An 8569-nucleotide genomic window follows, 5' to 3' on the forward strand; every position below is an offset into this window, starting at 1 on the left:
TCGGTGTTCTCACAGTGAGGCTCAGACCTGTCTCCTTACAGTCTCGACATACTTGTGATAAGGAGGATCTCAGTGATCTCATAATGACACATTCTGTCTCAGCATATAGTCCAGAAGCAGTCATAATCTCGACATAGATGTAATTATGATCTCAGTATAGATATAGTCATGACCTTGATGGAGAAGATCATTATCTCGGTGAATCTAAGTGCAACTCTCATATATATATATATCAAATCTCGTTGTTATGGTGAAGATCTCGGTGAGGGTGCAATAGTAATGATCTCAGTGGTGCAGTAGTGATGATCTTGGTGTTGCAGCAGTGATGACTTTAGTAGCAATGATGATGTTCTTAGCCATGACAAAGAAGAGGATCAATTTCTTAGTCTTGGAGTGGCTATTAGGTCAAGGGTTTTGGTCTTGGTATTCGTCAATTGGAATCTTTATAAGAAGAATTTGTGCGGGTTTTTCTCTCAAAGATTGAGAGGTTTTGGCTCTAGCAAAAAGCCAACATCTTGTGTTATTGCCTCTTTTGTTTTGGTAACTATTTGATGAACTAAGAAGACACACTCTAATAATAAGTGAAGATTGTGCTAAGAAGAAAAAGTTAAAATACCTCATAAATAATTATCATGGAAAGAAGAATCTTATTAAACTTAATTTGCCCTAGATTCTTCAACATGGATTATTGGGTGACTTGGAAGGAGGATAGGTTTTGACTGTAGTCTTGTTCCCTTACTTTAACTAGGGGGTTAATCCTCAACCCTAGTCTTGTGGGATCTCCCCTACTAGCATGTAGCTTTAGGATAGGCACTACTTGGGAAACCCCGATTTTGGTAGCATGGTTCATTTTTTTGTTCCACATTTTTCACTCCCCTCCACATGTTACATGTCTTATTTCATCATCTTCCCTCTCTGGTTCCACATGGGCTCTAGTATCCCCCTCCCCTTGTCCACATGTCTGGGTCGGGCTTGGAACGGTGTCCCAGAGGTTGATGCAACTAAAAAAAAGAAGCTAAAAGCATAATATTGCCACACACAATAGGAAATGTACCTCAAAATGCAAAAGATGACTAGGACAATAAAATTTACCATGTGGGCAAAAGCCATACATGAGCTGTACCCCCTATCATTATGGCCATCACCTTGGTTATTAGGGACCCTATGAGTGCCCCTGTATCATTAAGGAACCCATGAATGTCTCAACCCATGGTGGGAAATGAACTGCCCAACCTTAAGGGGTTAATCATTGCTATATTTTACACATCATGCGCTCATCCCTTGAGCCCCGAGTAGTAAAATAAAAAAAAACTCAATAAAAGGCAAAAGGCAAATGAAGAAGGGTGGAAAAACAAAGGCTGGGGTAATTCATGTACTACAATTGTTCCCTCCTACATTCATACACCCAAATATGTGGGCATCCCTCATCATTACCACCCTTGAACCCATGTCATTTGGCCTTATGTCCCTTGTGGCCTAATCCACTTCATCATTATTCATATGACACCTACCAATTGAAGGATGTACCTTGGACATGCCCTTCCCTTTAGGAGTTGGGAACACCTAATAGGGTGGTTTATTAACTATTCCTACTAAGGAAGGTAACAACATTACATGCTCGAAGCCCCAAATTTGGAAGGAAAACCCACTATGAGGTCCCCACTTTTACCCTTGATTAACGAGCTTATTTACTCAATTGCACTAATGATTATTGTATCTGAAGGTGAGGAGATGCATTGGATCTTATACAAGATTGGCGGATGGTTTCGCTTTGGGCTTGACCTCCCTATACGAGATTCAAGCCCACTAGAGGATCATATCGACACTTGTAAGGGAAGTGTTGAGAGCCATGGGTTTCCATCATGTGACAGAGTGTTATCTCATACCATGGGCGGCCACAACACTTTCAACAACTGTTCATTGCCCACATTATATGAGAGATGATGCACTTGGAACAACAGTGCGCCCAACCGACTCAACGTTGTATACAGGATTTGGCAGCTGATCCGAGGCCCATAGGAGGCTTGTCTCACCCTTGAGACATGGGAGGGAAAGCACCATCTTCAGTGCCCTCATGTGGAGCAGTCTACGGGCTTATCTTACACTAGGAGACCCACGATAGCACTACTTGTGACCTAGAGCCACTTTGGAGCACCACGTGATGTTTTGCTTGAGATCAAGGGGCCACCCCCTTGGCCATGATTCATGGAGCCCTCTTCTTCATCATGGCACCTTGAGAACTCAATTAGGCCTTCCAATGACCCTCCTACACCATTGCTACAACATTTCAACTTCATTTTGGATGGCTTTTCTTACACTTTATGGCTATTTGGTGGGCTTGTCACCAAAGTTATTGTTATTTTGCACATTAAAATATTGTTAGGGGCATATTAGGCTAATTCGATCTTGTTAGAGGCTCATATAAATAAAGTGAGACCTCATTTGTATCAAACAACATCATCACAACTTGGATATCTCTTCTTGAGAATTTCATGTTTCTTCTTGGTTGTTTATTGGAGATCTTTTGATGCATTTTGATAATTTTGGAGCTGAAATTTTCATCTATCTTGGAGCTATCTTCTTATTCTTTGGTTGGATATACCTCTTGTCATCTTGTAAGTGCTAAATTTTGTTGAAGATTTTTCCTAATGTCTAATGTGTGAAATTGTTGCAATTGATTAAATGCTCTTTGCCCTAATTTTTATTGAATATGATTGAAAAGTTTTTTTGATTGGCAATTGCACACGTTACCCAATGTATGGAAAGTAGATGGATGTTCCTAGTGGATTGGAATTGATTTTTCTTCCATGAAATGGCATAAAACTTGGATAGGTAAATGTTGAAAGGTGTATGCTAGGGCATGATTTTCAGCCTCCTTGAAGACAATTTCGGCCAAAATTTTCAAAGCACGTAGACTCCATAGCCCAATAACAAGGCACTAATCCAAGCAAAGTTTGTGATCACATTCATTTCCCTACTGTTTTTCATCTTCCTAGGTTTTTCGGCCCCTTCCCTAGACGAATTGCTAGGGCTTGATGCGAATTGCATTAGAGAGGAGATCTTGTAAAACCACTTGGACAACCTTTTGCGCTAGTGTTTCTTCTGGCTCTCCTCCAAATTCGGGACAATTCCCACAGTTGCATTGTGAGAAAACTCAAACCCTAGTTGCATTCCTAAAAATCATCTTAAACATCTTGGTAAGAGGCCTTAATAAGGGTTTTGCCCATAGTATTTGGTGGAATAAATCATTTGAAACCCTCCCTAAGCTACCTTGACCTAGTGTGTGCTTAGGAGAGTCTTCTCCCGTGATTAATGACAAACCTTAGGTCTTGTGTGGTCCCATCCTAGGTCTCTCAAGTATAGGAAGAGCACATTTTGGAAGTAATATATCACCTTGCAAACCTTTTTGTAAGGTCCTATCACATTGTGGAAATCTTGATTCTAGGCATACCTATCTCCATTGTCTATTCTCGAACCCTAGACCTTGACTTCCACCTTAGGTCTTTCTTGGAGAGCCCTTAAGCTTCTTTGAAACAAGTGAGCTTTATATTGCATCTCTCCTTGAATGAGCCTTGGAAATCACTTCATATCCTATCATTCATCACATCATTCTAGTAATTTCTATCATACCAGGACACCTCCCCTTGGTGAAAGTCTGTAAAAAGTAGGGGACACTAACTGAGGTGACAATGGGTCTTTGTCCCATTGTTGTCGCTAGTCTAGTAATAGTCCCATAGGCACCTCCTAGGACCCCTGCCAGATTGTGTGGTAACGAGACCTAGGGAAGACTTGTGCTAGACATAGGGTTTAATGAATAATCATGGGATGAAATACTTCCAAGGTACTCACTAGGCCAAGGAAAGGGAGGAGAAAGGGTTTCTTATGATTTATTCCAATGGATACTAAGCTCATACTACCCTCAAAGAAGTCGCCAAGGTGAGAGAGAAAGACCTAGGTTTTCCCTCTTAGAGTATCACCTAGGGCAAGAGATTTTATGGATGAAACTCGGGGGATGCCCATCAAACTTGGAGCATAGGTAGCGTAGACTTTGAGCTTAATGTTTGGACCCTCGGATTCCCAAAAAATCACCTCCCTAAAATTTTGTTGCAAGCTGTAGATTTCTACCCTCCCTTTAGGGACGGAAATTTAGGAGGAGAAAATATGGAGAAAGAGGAGTTTGATCACCAAAATCCTTAGACTAGTGTTTAGTCCTTTGGACTATATGGAGTCCTAAATGGTTTTAAATTGGCCGAAACCATCCTTAAGGAGGGTAAAGTTTGATGCCCTAACAATCAACCTTTAAAAGTTACCCACTCAAGATTTGTAGAGTTTTATGGAAAAAAGACAATTTCTTCCACTAGAAACATTCGTCATTTGCCATACAATGAGTATCACATGCAATTGCCAACCAAATAGCTTTCCAAAACTGATTTTCAATAATTAGAGCATAATAACATTAACCTAGTTGCAACAATTCCATACATTTGACATTATTCCAAGAAAATATTCAATAAGAAGCATTTACAAGATGACAATATGATATATCCATCCACAAATCATGAGAAAGCTCGAAAGAAGATTGAAAATTTTGGCTCCAAATATCAAAATGCATTGAAGAATCTCCAATAACTTCCAAAGAAAAAGTGCGAGTTTTTTACAAGAGAAGAATCCAAGTGCTGATGATGAGTTCTCACAAATGAGACTCACTTCTATTTATATGTCTCTCTAAATAGAATTAGCCTAATGGAGCCCCCAAAATTATAACATAATGTGCTAGAAACAAGTCTTGGTCACAGGCCAACCAAGCAGCTATCACAAGTTATGAATTAACCATCCATATGCAAGCTGAGTTGATGATGTCATGATGAATAGGGCTGTCGGAGGGCCACTTTGAGTCCTCTAAGTGCCATAATGAGGGAGAGGGCTCCAATAAATATGAATTAGGGGATGGCCCCTAATTTTCCATGTGAGTCATCATGTGGTGCCCCATAGTGCATTTTGGTGCACATATTATGGTCTCATGGGTCTCCTAATGAAAGATAAGCCCGTAGATTGCTCCAAATGAGGGCTCTGATGATGGCGCCTTCCCTCCCAAGTCTCATAGGGAGACAAGTCTCCTATGGGCCTTGGATCAGTTGCCATGATCATGCTATAAGTCGGTCGGGGTATACTGGTCCAAGTGCATCATCTCACGATTAATGTGGGGCAATGAATAAACTCCTGAAGGTGCTGAGGGTGCCCATGGCATGAAATGATGTTGTAACACATGATGGAGTCCCATGGTTCTCAACGCATCCCCTAGGGGTGTCAATATGATCCTTTGGTGGATTTGGGTCTCGGTTAAGTTACCCAACCCATGATGAAACCACCTGCCAATTACATATAAGTTCCAATTTGCTTCCTCACCATCAGGTACATTAATTCATTAGTGCATCTAAGTGAACCAAGGTTGTTAATCAAGGGCATGTTGAGACTTCATGATGGGTTTCCCTTCCAAAGTTGGGGCTTTAAGCTTGTAATAGTGTTACCTCCCTAGGTAGGATTGGCTAATAAACAAACCTATTAGGTGTTCCCAACCCCTAAGGGGAAAGACAGGTCCAAGGTAAATACTTCAATTGATAGGTGTCATGTGAATAATGATGAGGTGGATAGGGACTCAGGGGTCTCAAAGCCAAATGCCATGGGTTCAAGGGTGGTAATGATTTTGGATGTCCACATATTTAGGTGTATAGATGTAGGCGAGAGCAATTGTCGATACATGAGTTACCCCGATCGTTGTTTTCCACCTTTCTTCATTTGCCTCTTGCCTTTTCTTGATTTTTCTTTGTATTGCTGCTCAGGGCTCCAATAGATGAGAGCATGTTGTGTATGATATAAGCAATTATTACCTTCTTAAGGTGGGGCAATTCATCACCCACTAGGGGTTGGTATGTGCATAGGTTCCTTAATGATATAGAGGCACTCATGGGGACCTAGGAACTTAGGTGATGGCCATAATGAAGGGGTAGTGCTCATGTTTGGCTTTTGCCCACGTGCTATTTTAATGTCCCGACCATCCTTTTCATTTTATAATATTTTTTTCTTTCGTTTCTTGCTTGTGGCCACAATATGCTTTTAACATTCTTTTAGCTGCATCAACCTCCGAGGCAACATTTCCAGGCTCGACCCAAATATGTGGACAAGGGGAGGGGGTGTACTAGTGCCTTGTGGACCCATTGGTCATGTGGACCTAGAGAGGGAAATGATGAAATAGGCCTTGTAATGTGCAAAAGGGAATGAAAAATGTGAAATGGGAAAACGAGACCGTATTACGCAAATCGGGGTTTTCGATGTAGTGCTCTTCCTGAAGTTATAAGCCAATACGGGAGATCCCACCAGACTAGAATTGAGTATTAATTCCCCCTTTCAGGTGAGGGAACAAAACTACAGTCAAAACCCCTCCTCTTTTGAAGTCACCCAATAGTCCATGTCAAATATGCACAAGGAAAAACAAGTATAAGCACCCGATTGCACAGTGAAAAACATTCCTTTAGGATTAAATTGCCCACCTGTTACTCTTGCCGCCTACACCTACCTACAAGTCAGTGAGAAAAGCCTTCAACCCCACAAGGTGTGGTTGGTGGCAGGGAACTAAGAGAAGGGGTTGTCACACTAAATCCATTCTCTCTCCGTTTAAGCTATTTCCTAAGGTAGCTATGGGGGGTGGTCCTTAATATGGAAAACTAAGATAAAAGAAACGTGAGGTTTTAGGAGAGATGTTAAAGTGAAAGTTGATTACTTTTAAGAATTATGAGCAAAATATGATATGAGCAATAAAAATCATTAACATAATAAAACCATAAAACCAGTGCCTTAAGATAAATTGCTCAACAGGAATGAAAGATACATTTGCTCAAAACAAAAGTAGAATGATTTCAACAATGAAAGTAAAGCAATCCTGAAATGGAGAGAAAAATGTTAGCACGCTAATCAATACAAGATATAAAATGCTTTTAAAATATAATCAATGCCTAAATCAAAGCATATAGAGATATCTTGCAAAAGGAAAATGAAACAATGCTTGCCAACATAAAATATTCAATAATCACAAGTAAAATGGACAATTGCAAGCGAAATCATAAGATGTATTAGCATAAGATGCACCTATACTAGATTTGAATGCAATTAGGCTTGGTTATTTTTAATCTGAAATGCTTAATCTAAATGAGAAGTCCTCCTCTTGAGCTCTTACCAAAGGGTAAAAATTGGGGTGACTGTAAGAAAGAGGGGGCAAGGGCACAAATGTGTCATTAACGATATCCAACCCCTGAGTCTTACGAGCCAGCATGGGTCTTCGTTCCTACAAGGGGACAAGCCACTTTCATAACTGCAGGGTCACAATGCTTTTACTTCATACCAGATGGACAAACTTTCCAAGAAAGTCTTTTTCCCTATACTTTCTATCAACCAAAATTATACTTGGAGGTTAATTGAGTTGAAATGAAAACTATTCTAGAATTTGTAAATGATATGCAAGTAAGTTTTCCCAAGGAGATTTGCAATTCTTCAAAATAATGGAAATGAGATAATGCTCAAAGTAAATTGCAAATGTAACTTCAATTGGAAAAAGGAAATTAGGTTGTAAGTGAATTAAAGTGATGCAAGTAAGTTTGCTTTGCAAAAAAAAGAAATTGCCTCAAGTAGATAGAAATGCTCAAAATGATGTAACTTGAAAAAATTCTCTCAAAGTTGTACAAGACATGTAAACATAAGCTTCATAAATAAATGGAATTGTTAATTGATCCAAGTAAATGTCACAAACCATAAACTTATAGCAATTGAAAATGAGATGAAGCTAAAAAGTGAATGCTTGTAAAGTACGCTTTGAAAGTAAATTAGCAAAACCACGAATGAGCCTATAATTAGGCAAATTGTAAAGAGCAAATGTTAGACAACTAAATTAAACTTGCTACACAAATTGAGATACTTGCATGTAAGAAATGAGTTGCTCTAAAGCAAAATATCAACTTATGCTTCAAAGAAAAAGGAATGAAAGACAAAGCATCAATTGAAACTTATAGCAAAATTTAACTTAGAAATTGAAATGTGATGGTGAGGTTGTGTTAATTTTAGAGCATGCAAAATGAGCTAAAAGGGAAAGTTAGAAAAGATGAGATGCCAAAATTAATCCACCCACACAAAATCCTCCTTCTCAATAAGGAGAAAGGATGCCTTGGGTAAACCCAAGCTCCCACAAAAAAGAAAAAGAGATATTTTATTAAGACATTACAATGGTGTAAAAGCCTCTTAAAGGGCTACCCAAAGATTTAGGAGATTTGTACGAGATGAGAGCTAGAAATAGCTAGAATATCTCTCCAAACTATAGCAACCTCAAAGGGAAATGAAGTTCTTCTAAAATTAGAAAATTACAAGCTCCCAAAGGCCCACGGTCTAACCTTCTTTGCAACTCTTTCTAGTGACCACGACCTCCTTAGAATAGATCTTGAGTGCTTGAGAGGTCCTATAAGAAAGATACAGTTTTCAATGGTTTTTCCTCAAGGTACTTGTTGTCAAAACTCCAACAAAACTC

Source organism: Pinus tabuliformis, chromosome X, assembly GCF_031772625.1.
Source record: "Pinus tabuliformis cultivar Carrire ecotype Pingquan chromosome X, CPIR1, whole genome shotgun sequence".
In the NCBI taxonomy this organism is placed as follows: Eukaryota; Viridiplantae; Streptophyta; class Pinopsida; order Pinales; family Pinaceae; genus Pinus; species Pinus tabuliformis.